This window comes from Triticum dicoccoides, chromosome 3B (assembly GCF_002162155.2).
Source record: "Triticum dicoccoides isolate Atlit2015 ecotype Zavitan chromosome 3B, WEW_v2.0, whole genome shotgun sequence".
Lineage (NCBI taxonomy): Eukaryota > Viridiplantae > Streptophyta > Magnoliopsida > Poales > Poaceae > Triticum > Triticum dicoccoides.
The window spans coordinates 85,806,902-85,816,132 of record NC_041385.1 but is presented as its reverse complement, the minus strand read 5'-3'; positions in this window follow the sequence as shown (position 1 = coordinate 85,816,132).

Sequence of the window (9,231 nt, the reverse complement as noted above, 5' to 3'; positions counted from 1 at the left end):
TGTTGTCCTAATGCAGTAAAAGAGAGCAGGAGCGAGAGAGTGGGATTGTATCGGAATGAACAAGGGGGTTTTGCTTGCCTGGCACTTCTGAAGATAACATCGAGTCTTCATCAGTGTCAACGATCACATCATCGGTATCACGTCTATCGAGAGGGGACAAATACCGGCAACACAGAAGGGAACACAATCAATGCAATGCACAATATGATGCATGATCATGACATGGCAAAATGAATGTGTTTTGGGCTAATGCAACTAGCAACAGATTAAATGAAGTTGGTTTGAATACAAGATTGAAATTCAAACTCCATATGTGATTATTCAAATGCCATTTAATTGATTTGTGCTAAACAGCAGCTATAAGTTGTTCTAACATGCATGAAAATGGTACAGATGGATTCCTTGAATTTTTTTGATAATTTTTCATATATAATTTATTTAATTTGGAGTTACGGTTAATTTTCTATGATTTTTAGAAGTTTTAGCTATTTTCTGGAATTTCAGAATTAAATTAAATCCAGAAAACATTACTGCGTCAGCATGACGTTGGCATGACGTCAGCAAGTCAACAGAGGTCGGTCAGGGTCAAACCTGACGTGTGGGGTCCACACGTCAGTGTCACAGGGCTGCTTAGCTCACTGACAGGTGGGACCGGTCAACGGCCACATCAGCTAGGTCAACTCCGACGCGTGGGGCCACTGTGGTTAACTTAAACTAAACAGGGGTTAACCGTGGTTAGTTAAGGGCGTGGGGCCCATATGTCAGTGAGAGATAGGGCTGTTAGCAGGGTCATTAGCGACTAAGTAAGTGCGCCACGTCGGCGTCACCGGAGACCAGCCGGCGGCGACCACAGGACACGGCGGGGGCACGCCGGACTTGCGCTAGAGGCGTCAGCTTGGCGCGCTGAGGGCACCAGGGGATGGCCCTTGCTCTCGCGCATCCAGAGGACCAAGTGGGAGGTCGTGGGGTCGCCGGAACTCATGCCGGCGACGAGCTTTGGCGGCGATGGTGTTCGGTGGCGCTCGGGCGCGTCGCTACGGTGCATCAGTGAGCAAATGGAGAGGCTGGGCAGCACCTGCTAGTCATGGGGAGCACTAAGAGCAGCTCAGTGAGGCCAGGGGAGCACGGAGGCTATGCGTGCAGCAGAAATGGCGGACGGTGGCTTCGGTGCTCGTGGGGAACGGCGCTACGGCACGGAGGGGAGCATGTTGAGTTAGGGGAGAGGGTCAGTGACTCACGGCGATGACGAGGGGACGCTCGGCGAGGTCGGGGACGGTCCGGAGCCGGCGAATTTGACGAAGATGGCCGGCGGGTCCGAGGTAGAAGACGACGGCGATGGCGGCGATGCAGGGCTTCCGGAGGGCTGTGGATCGGTGGGGAGGAAGAGGGGGTCGAGGCGGAGCTCCTGGGTGCATCGGCGAGGCTAGGGGTGGCCGGTGGCCATGGGTACGGCGACGATGACGGCGAGCTCCGCTCGGTCGCGGGAGGGGAAACAGAGGAGCGAGGGGGAGGGAGGTCCCGAGAGCGAGGGAGAAGTGAGAGGGGGTCGGGGACGTCTTCGTGGCGTCGCGAGGAAGTCGGGGAGGCTGCCACGGCGAAGCAGGAGGTGGCCGGCGTCAGCGCGCGTGCGTCCAGCACGCAGCTGCTTCGGGGCGAGGGGGAGGAAGATGACTGGCAGCTGGGCTGCACAGTAACGGGCCGCGCAGAAGCTGGGCCGGCTACAGGTAAGTGGCCCAGGTACGGGTCTTTCTCTCTCTCTCCTTTACTTTTTTTCTATTATCTGTAGTTTGTTTTGATATATTAGCAACTAAATCATTTAAATAAATTCTGTAGATTTTTATGTGGCTTGCTAAAATATATACAAAGCCACTCACAAACTTCCAGAATTATTGGAGTCATATTTAATATATATTAAATATAAATCCAAAGCAAATAGTTATTGGATTAATTCAAATGGCCAAAATAATTATCTCTGTGACTCCAAAAATATTGGTTTAAATTTTACCTCTTACCAATATTTCCATGGAATAACAGGAACATTTTCTTGGACACATTTGAGAAGATTTAAATGTTGGTTATTTTTAGAGGTTTCCTGAGGCTTTTGAAAATTCCTCAATTCAAATTTCATTTGAATTTAAACATGATGCACACACCAGACAGCACCAGAAGCTAGGGATGTGACAACTCACCCCCACTAAACAAGAATCTCGTCTCGAGATTCATGCGTAGGGTAAGGTGAAAGGGAAACGCAACTAGCATAATCTTCACGATCCAGGTTGCACTTCGAATGAATGTTGATTCATTCACCATCATTGCCTTGATGTCTTGCTTCGAGAACTTCAGCTAATCATGACAAGAAAGGGAAAGGGAAACTCTAGAAGGATCGAACTTCTTGAAGGTCAAACAACTCACGGAATGAGACATAGAACCATCTCTCGGGTTGAGACACGAGATACACATCAAGAGGGGTGGAAGAAACGGATGATGAAGGTTCACTAGGTAGACAACAATTCCACACCTAAGAAGGTGGTAAACGATTGTCAACGTAGCGAGGAGTTGAGTTGCCATGATACCACGACGAAACATCCTGGAGGAGGGTGATTCGTAGATTATCCCCTTAAGTGGCAAAAAGAATTACCTTTGATATAGAGATCATTTAGACTCTCTATATCAACCTAAGGCAAATCACAGCAATCGATTGGCGGGGGTCGGTAGAATGGCATACTCGGACTTGGATGATGTGGATTACCTTGTTGAAGACAACGTAATGGATGAATTTGCTTATCACCGGAAATGGAGGAGACCCATGGTAGAATGGCACATTGGCGGTGCAAGCTGGGAACAAAATGCAAATGATGGGAATGATTCTAGTAACTGAGGAAGAACCCAACAATAGAGAGTGAATTCACTGTTTGAGAAGGTCACAACATTGCCGAGGGAACTGAGAGCATCCCAATTAGAGCCGATGATAACACGTAGCGCTTGTGCATGCTCTCAAGAACTTGAGCATTTCCACAACCATCAAGGTTTTATCAACAACCGCGTCAAGGGTGCTGACAACACAACATACTACCATGGTGAATAGCGATGGACGACGCAGATGCAATGGAGGATAACACTTTCTCAGATTTCACCTTAGCGAGCCAAGGAATAAAATCTGGATGATCGACCGAGAGACATTTAGCACTCCGCTTCTAATGTTCTCCTTGATGTGCTAGCGTAATTCACCCATAGATATGGTTTGATATCTAGAACATCAAGTAAAAAGGTCGGACTTCGGGATCTCAAAATCCATAGGGGCAACTAGGGAGTAAATCCTACGAAATCCCTATGGGGAGGTGGCCAACTTCCTCAAACAAGATACTATAATAATAGGTCTACCGGATGGGTGTGTTGGCCACGACATCCACTTTACCGGTTATCGAGGGACCAATATTATAGTTCTTGGGAAATGCTCCAACCATCATATCTGCCTGAGATTCCGATCTGGTTGGTGTTAGGATATTCCAGACTCATCGAGTCTAGGAAGAAAAACGGAAGTTTGCAACACAAATCGACGAGATGACGTTGCGAAATTCTCAGGAAATGAACTACGATAGCAAGCTCCAAAACATGAGCTGGTTCTGCTACAAACATGTGAACACGCTGTCCCAGACAAACATGACCACGTGGTAGTCTTATAATAAAACACTACCGAGTTCTGGTTGGGAACCATAATCGAGGATATGGAAGTCTTGTGCATGACCTAGGATTAGCACATCAACTCCTTTTCCGTGAACAAAACAATCAGTGGCTTGGTGTGCTAGGGTATACACATGGAATGGAGGTTGCAAGTCTCCGAACCACCGAATACTGCACACGTATGCATGACTGATTTGGGATGATTCCAAAGGAAACAACATTGACTTTCTCGAGTCCACGACGGCAACTTGCATCAAATGCACATGAACTAGAGGAAGTCACTTCTTACATCCGAACATATGCTTCATGAGCTAGCATGAACAAATGCTTCAAAAGTTTCCAACACTAACTTATTGTCCAACAAAATCATGGAGGAGATAAAGATGTTGTCAATGGGCTCAACAACAATTCATCTAGGTTTCCTTTTAAAAGGAATTCCATAGTTAAGTGAACACGGTGATAGCATTGGTCAGACCAAAGATGTAATGGTGTATGCTCGAGGGATCAACCACGAATAAGACAACATTACGAGCATCGTTGGTACTGATTTGATTTGACGATAGCCCACACTCAAATCAAAGGATTGATAAGACAATAGGTCCAGCAACTGATCACAAGGACCAATCGATGAAGATATCATCTTTCTTCAACACACACTACACAAGAATATCCCTTTGGAACGAACTAAGTCAGGCAAGCTTTTATCTTCCAACTCTCCAAGTTGTTGTCTAGCTTAACCAACTAGCCCAGGGATATCTAACACCGATTCTTGGAGAAAAAGTGGTTTACTGGAAAACCAACTTGATCACAAACTCAACATAGCGGTCAGGTGACAACCTGGTAATACTTACGAGAAGATATTCGGAAAATTACGAACCACCGTTATGTTACTAAGCTCGAGAACAACCTCGCCTTTCAGGGCAAGACGATATGATCAAATGAGCGAGGACTTGACAAAATCCTAACTCATCAATCGAAATGTGCACCAGGAAGATGGACAAGGTAGCACGATCAATCTTAGAATGATGATTCAAGAACCAACACGTTAAGAATGAGGTTATTGTCCATTTAACTACCAAGCAACGAGGTTGCTGGGAGTATTGATTTCACACATCACAATTCATTTGTCGGTATTCCGGTTGCATCAACACGAGGGCCGAGGAATGACTAATGATGGTGAGAAGTATCACTACGTCAAAATTCATGAGAGTTGGTGCAGTTCTCATGACAATTCTGACATAAAGGGGGTAATACTCCAAGGTAGAACAGAACCAAAAGCTGAATTGGCATTTGATCTGCGGAATACAACTACTTTGACCCAATCCTAGATATGGATGAGGTACTGGAGTTTGTTTCTCCAAGTCATTCAGGACAGAATGGCTTGACGGACCACAAGGGTAATAGGCATCGATAAATGAAGGTATGCATACCCTTGACTATCAATTGATAGACGAAGGTCAGTAGACAACTAAAGAGGGACAACTCAAAGGAACATATAATTTTCTGAGTTGTGGATGCATGGTTTAGCATGTTGAACCAAGTTCAACATGTTTCTTCCGGATAACCCATGCAGAAAGGTAGAACTGGCAGAGCCACAATATATAATGGGGAACTCATCAAAAGTAATCCTGTTGTGATATTTCAGTTCAACGAGGAACTTCTGCCATAAGTAGTTCATGGTATTTGGAAGAAGAAGATACCACGGACTTCAAGGACTATCGCAAAGGTTACTAATATCCTAAAGGCACTAGCAATTACTATCAACATGAAGTAAGTAGGGTGAATCTCGGGTTCAAAACCCAAGGAGTAGAATACCTACTACTAAGTAGCATCACGGGATGCTTACAAGAATGATGGCCAGAATCATCACACTGGGACACAAACATGGCTAAATTACTAGATGATCCCCTAAGACACCTAGGGTCATAACAATAGCTCCAACATATATGTCAGGGCAATAAATTACCTCAACTCAACAATTAGTGTGATTGAGCTGGCATAAAGGAACATCGAAACCAGAGGGAAAGGATTTTGCAAATGCATCAGACTATTTAGAAACCTGGAATGACTCGGACAGCATAACGGCTGTAAATGCTCAGAAAGATTTGAGACATTCACAAAAATGGTGGCATAACCACTCAGAAGCACAATATCAAGGTTTGGAGATCAACAGTTAACGTACGGAAGTAGTAGGAACTGAACTGAGACTTAAATCCAACAATCTTATAAGTCTACTGATTAGTAACACGTGATCCTGATAGAAAGAAGAGATAGCCTAGTTCTTAATCCCCGTAAGAAAGATAAGATGACTCAGATCAGAAGGGCATAAGGTATAAGGAGTAAAAGAGCCTTACGTTCCATCCCACAATCAATTCCCTTATATAACTAAAGAATTTCTAGACTCAACTTCGACCAGTTTGGCTTGGTAATCCTACAGGCAGTCAAGCTCTGATACCAACGCTGTCAGGACCCCGACTCAATGCCACATCGACCTAGCATGTAACACCTCATATCACTTTGCGGCCTCACGCACGGTATTCCCACGGGTGTCGCCTTACCTTTGCCCGGGACCGTTTGCGCCTTTTGGCACACGTATATGACAGTGTCGCTAGCATCCATATGATAAGGAGCCCGGGCTGACATGGCTAGTCGTAAACCCAAAGTGGCACAGACTTACAGGGACAGGCATCCATGACCCAGCATCGAACGTGTCGGTCATCAGCGAGTGAATCCAGGCTGTAGCACTGGGCTAGCAGGACTCCGGTGAACCGGGCTGTAGCGGCTAACAGGACTCCGGTATTCATCGCGTGACATTTCCCCGAAGGGACAGACACAGGAACGAAGAAGGACACATGCCGGCCAGCCTAAGTGTTCCGGAGCAGTAGCAAGCTACCATGGCTCAGTGGAAACACTAGGAGACATTTCCCGGTAAGAGAGGCTACTAAAGGTAAACAACTAGATGGTCAGATCCCACACATACCAAGCATTTCAATAACATACACACAATATGCTCGATATGTGCAAATACAACATGGCATCACATCATGACTCTACGACTCAAGTAATTTATTCAATAGGCTCCGAGGAGCGAGATATTACAAACATGGGTCTCATGACCCAACAATCAGAGCATACAAATCAAAGCACAAGCGGAAGCTATCATGTCTGGGTACAGACATCTATAACTGAAAAGGGCTGAGAAGCCTGACTATCTACCAGATCCTGCCGGGGCACAAGATCGTAGCTGAGGTAACAAGCTAAACGTCGAAGTCCACGTGGAACTACTAGTGAGACTGAAGTCTCTCTGCAAAACATAAAATAGGCAAACGTGAGTACAAATGTACCCAGCAAGACTTACATCAGAACTAACTACATATGCATCATTATCAACAAAGGGATGGTGGAGTTTGACTGCAGCAAGCCAGCTTTGACTCGGTGGCTATCCTGAACTACGACTGCAAGTAACTCTTTTGAGGTGGCGCACACGAGTCCACATATTCACCATATCAATACACCACTATGGATCCGCTCCCGTCTCCCTACGAGAACGCCATCCATAGCACTCACGCTTATCTTGCGTATTTTAGAGTATCCACTTTCACTTGTCTATGAACTATGCAAGGGGTCCAAGTTTCCATATCCGAGGAATCCGGCTATTCGAATAGATAGTGATAACCCTGCAGGGGTGTACTTCTTCACACACGCTCTCGCCACTTATCGCCCTGTACACGTCATGTATCTCGGCAACCTTCAAGCGGAAGCCGGGCGAGGGAGTCGTCCACGGCCTACCTAAACACTCAAGTCTCTTGTCCAGGTTTATCGCCTATTCGGGTTCCATCCGCAAGGAGATCCGTCCGGGGTGTCGCTCACGGCCCCAAACGATGTGTGCAGGGTTCCCAAGTCCACCATCCGGGTGCCACTTGGTACACCGGGCCACTGTGCCTAGTCTGTCCCAAGCCCACCTGTACCGGGTGCCACTTGGTAGACTACTAACACTACCTACAAACACCAGAAACTAGTTGCAACTCCTGGACAGAGAACAAGGGTGATTAAGAAGCCGAGAGGGGTCGAGTTACCGGAACCCAATGTGTGGTAGTAACTGTTCATGGATCACAAACACAGAACTCAGTTCCTGAGGACGGCTGCAATGAGACAACCCACCATGTACTCCTACATGGCCTCTCACCGCTACCTTTACCAAATCGTGTTCACACACTTAGCTCACACACAGTAGGACATGTTCACACGCCTCTGATACATCCCCGATGAATCAGACCCGACTCAACTCTAAGCAGTAGCAGGCATGACAACAAACATAAATGAGTAGGCACATCAGGGCTCAAACAACTCCTACTCATGCTAGTGGGTTTCATCTATTTACTGTGGCAATGACAGGTCATGCAAAGGATAAAGGGGTTCAGCTACCGCAGCAAGTAGCAGTTGAATCGGTGTTGTCCTAATGCAGTAAAAGAGAGCAGGAGCGAGAGAGTGGGATTGTATCGGAATGAACAAGGGGGTTTTGCTTGCCTGGCACTTCTGAAGATAACATCGAGTCTTCATCAGTGTCAACGATCACATCATCGGTATCACGTCTATCGAGAGGGGACAAATACCGGCAACACAGAAGGGAACACAATCAATGCAATGCACAATATGATGCATGATCATGACATGGCAAAATGAATGTGTTTTGGGCTAATGCAACTAGCAACAGATTAAATGAAGTTGGTTTGAATACAAGATTGAAATTCAAACTCCATATGTGATTATTCAAATGCCATTTAATTGATTTGTGCTAAACAGCAGCTATAAGTTGTTCTAACATGCATGAAAATGGTACAGATGGATTCCTTGAATTTTTTTGATAATTTTTCATATATAATTTATTTAATTTGGAGTTACGGTTAATTTTCTATGATTTTTAGAAGTTTTAGCTATTTTCTGGAATTTCAGAATTAAATTAAATCCAGAAAACATTACTGCGTCAGCATGACGTTGGCATGACGTCAGCAAGTCAACAGAGGTCGGTCAGGGTCAAACCTGACGTGTGGGGTCCACACGTCAGTGTCACAGGGCTGCTTAGCTCACTGACAGGTGGGACCGGTCAACGGCCACATCAGCTAGGTCAACTCCGACGCGTGGGGCCACTGTGGTTAACTTAAACTAAACAGGGGTTAACCGTGGTTAGTTAAGGGCGTGGGGCCCATATGTCAGTGAGAGATAGGGCTGTTAGCAGGGTCATTAGCGACTAAGTAAGTGCGCCACGTCGGCGTCACCGGAGACCAGCCGGCGGCGACCACAGGACACGGCGGGGGCACGCCGGACTTGCGCTAGAGGCGTCAGCTTGGCGCGCTGAGGGCACCAGGGGATGGCCCTTGCTCTCGCGCATCCAGAGGACCAAGTGGGAGGTCGTGGGGTCGCCGGAACTCATGCCGGCGACGAGCTTTGGCGGCGATGGTGTTCGGTGGCGCTCGGGCGCGTCGCTACGGTGCATCAGTGAGCAAATGGAGAGGCTGGGCAGCACCTGCTAGTCATGGGGAGCACTAAGAG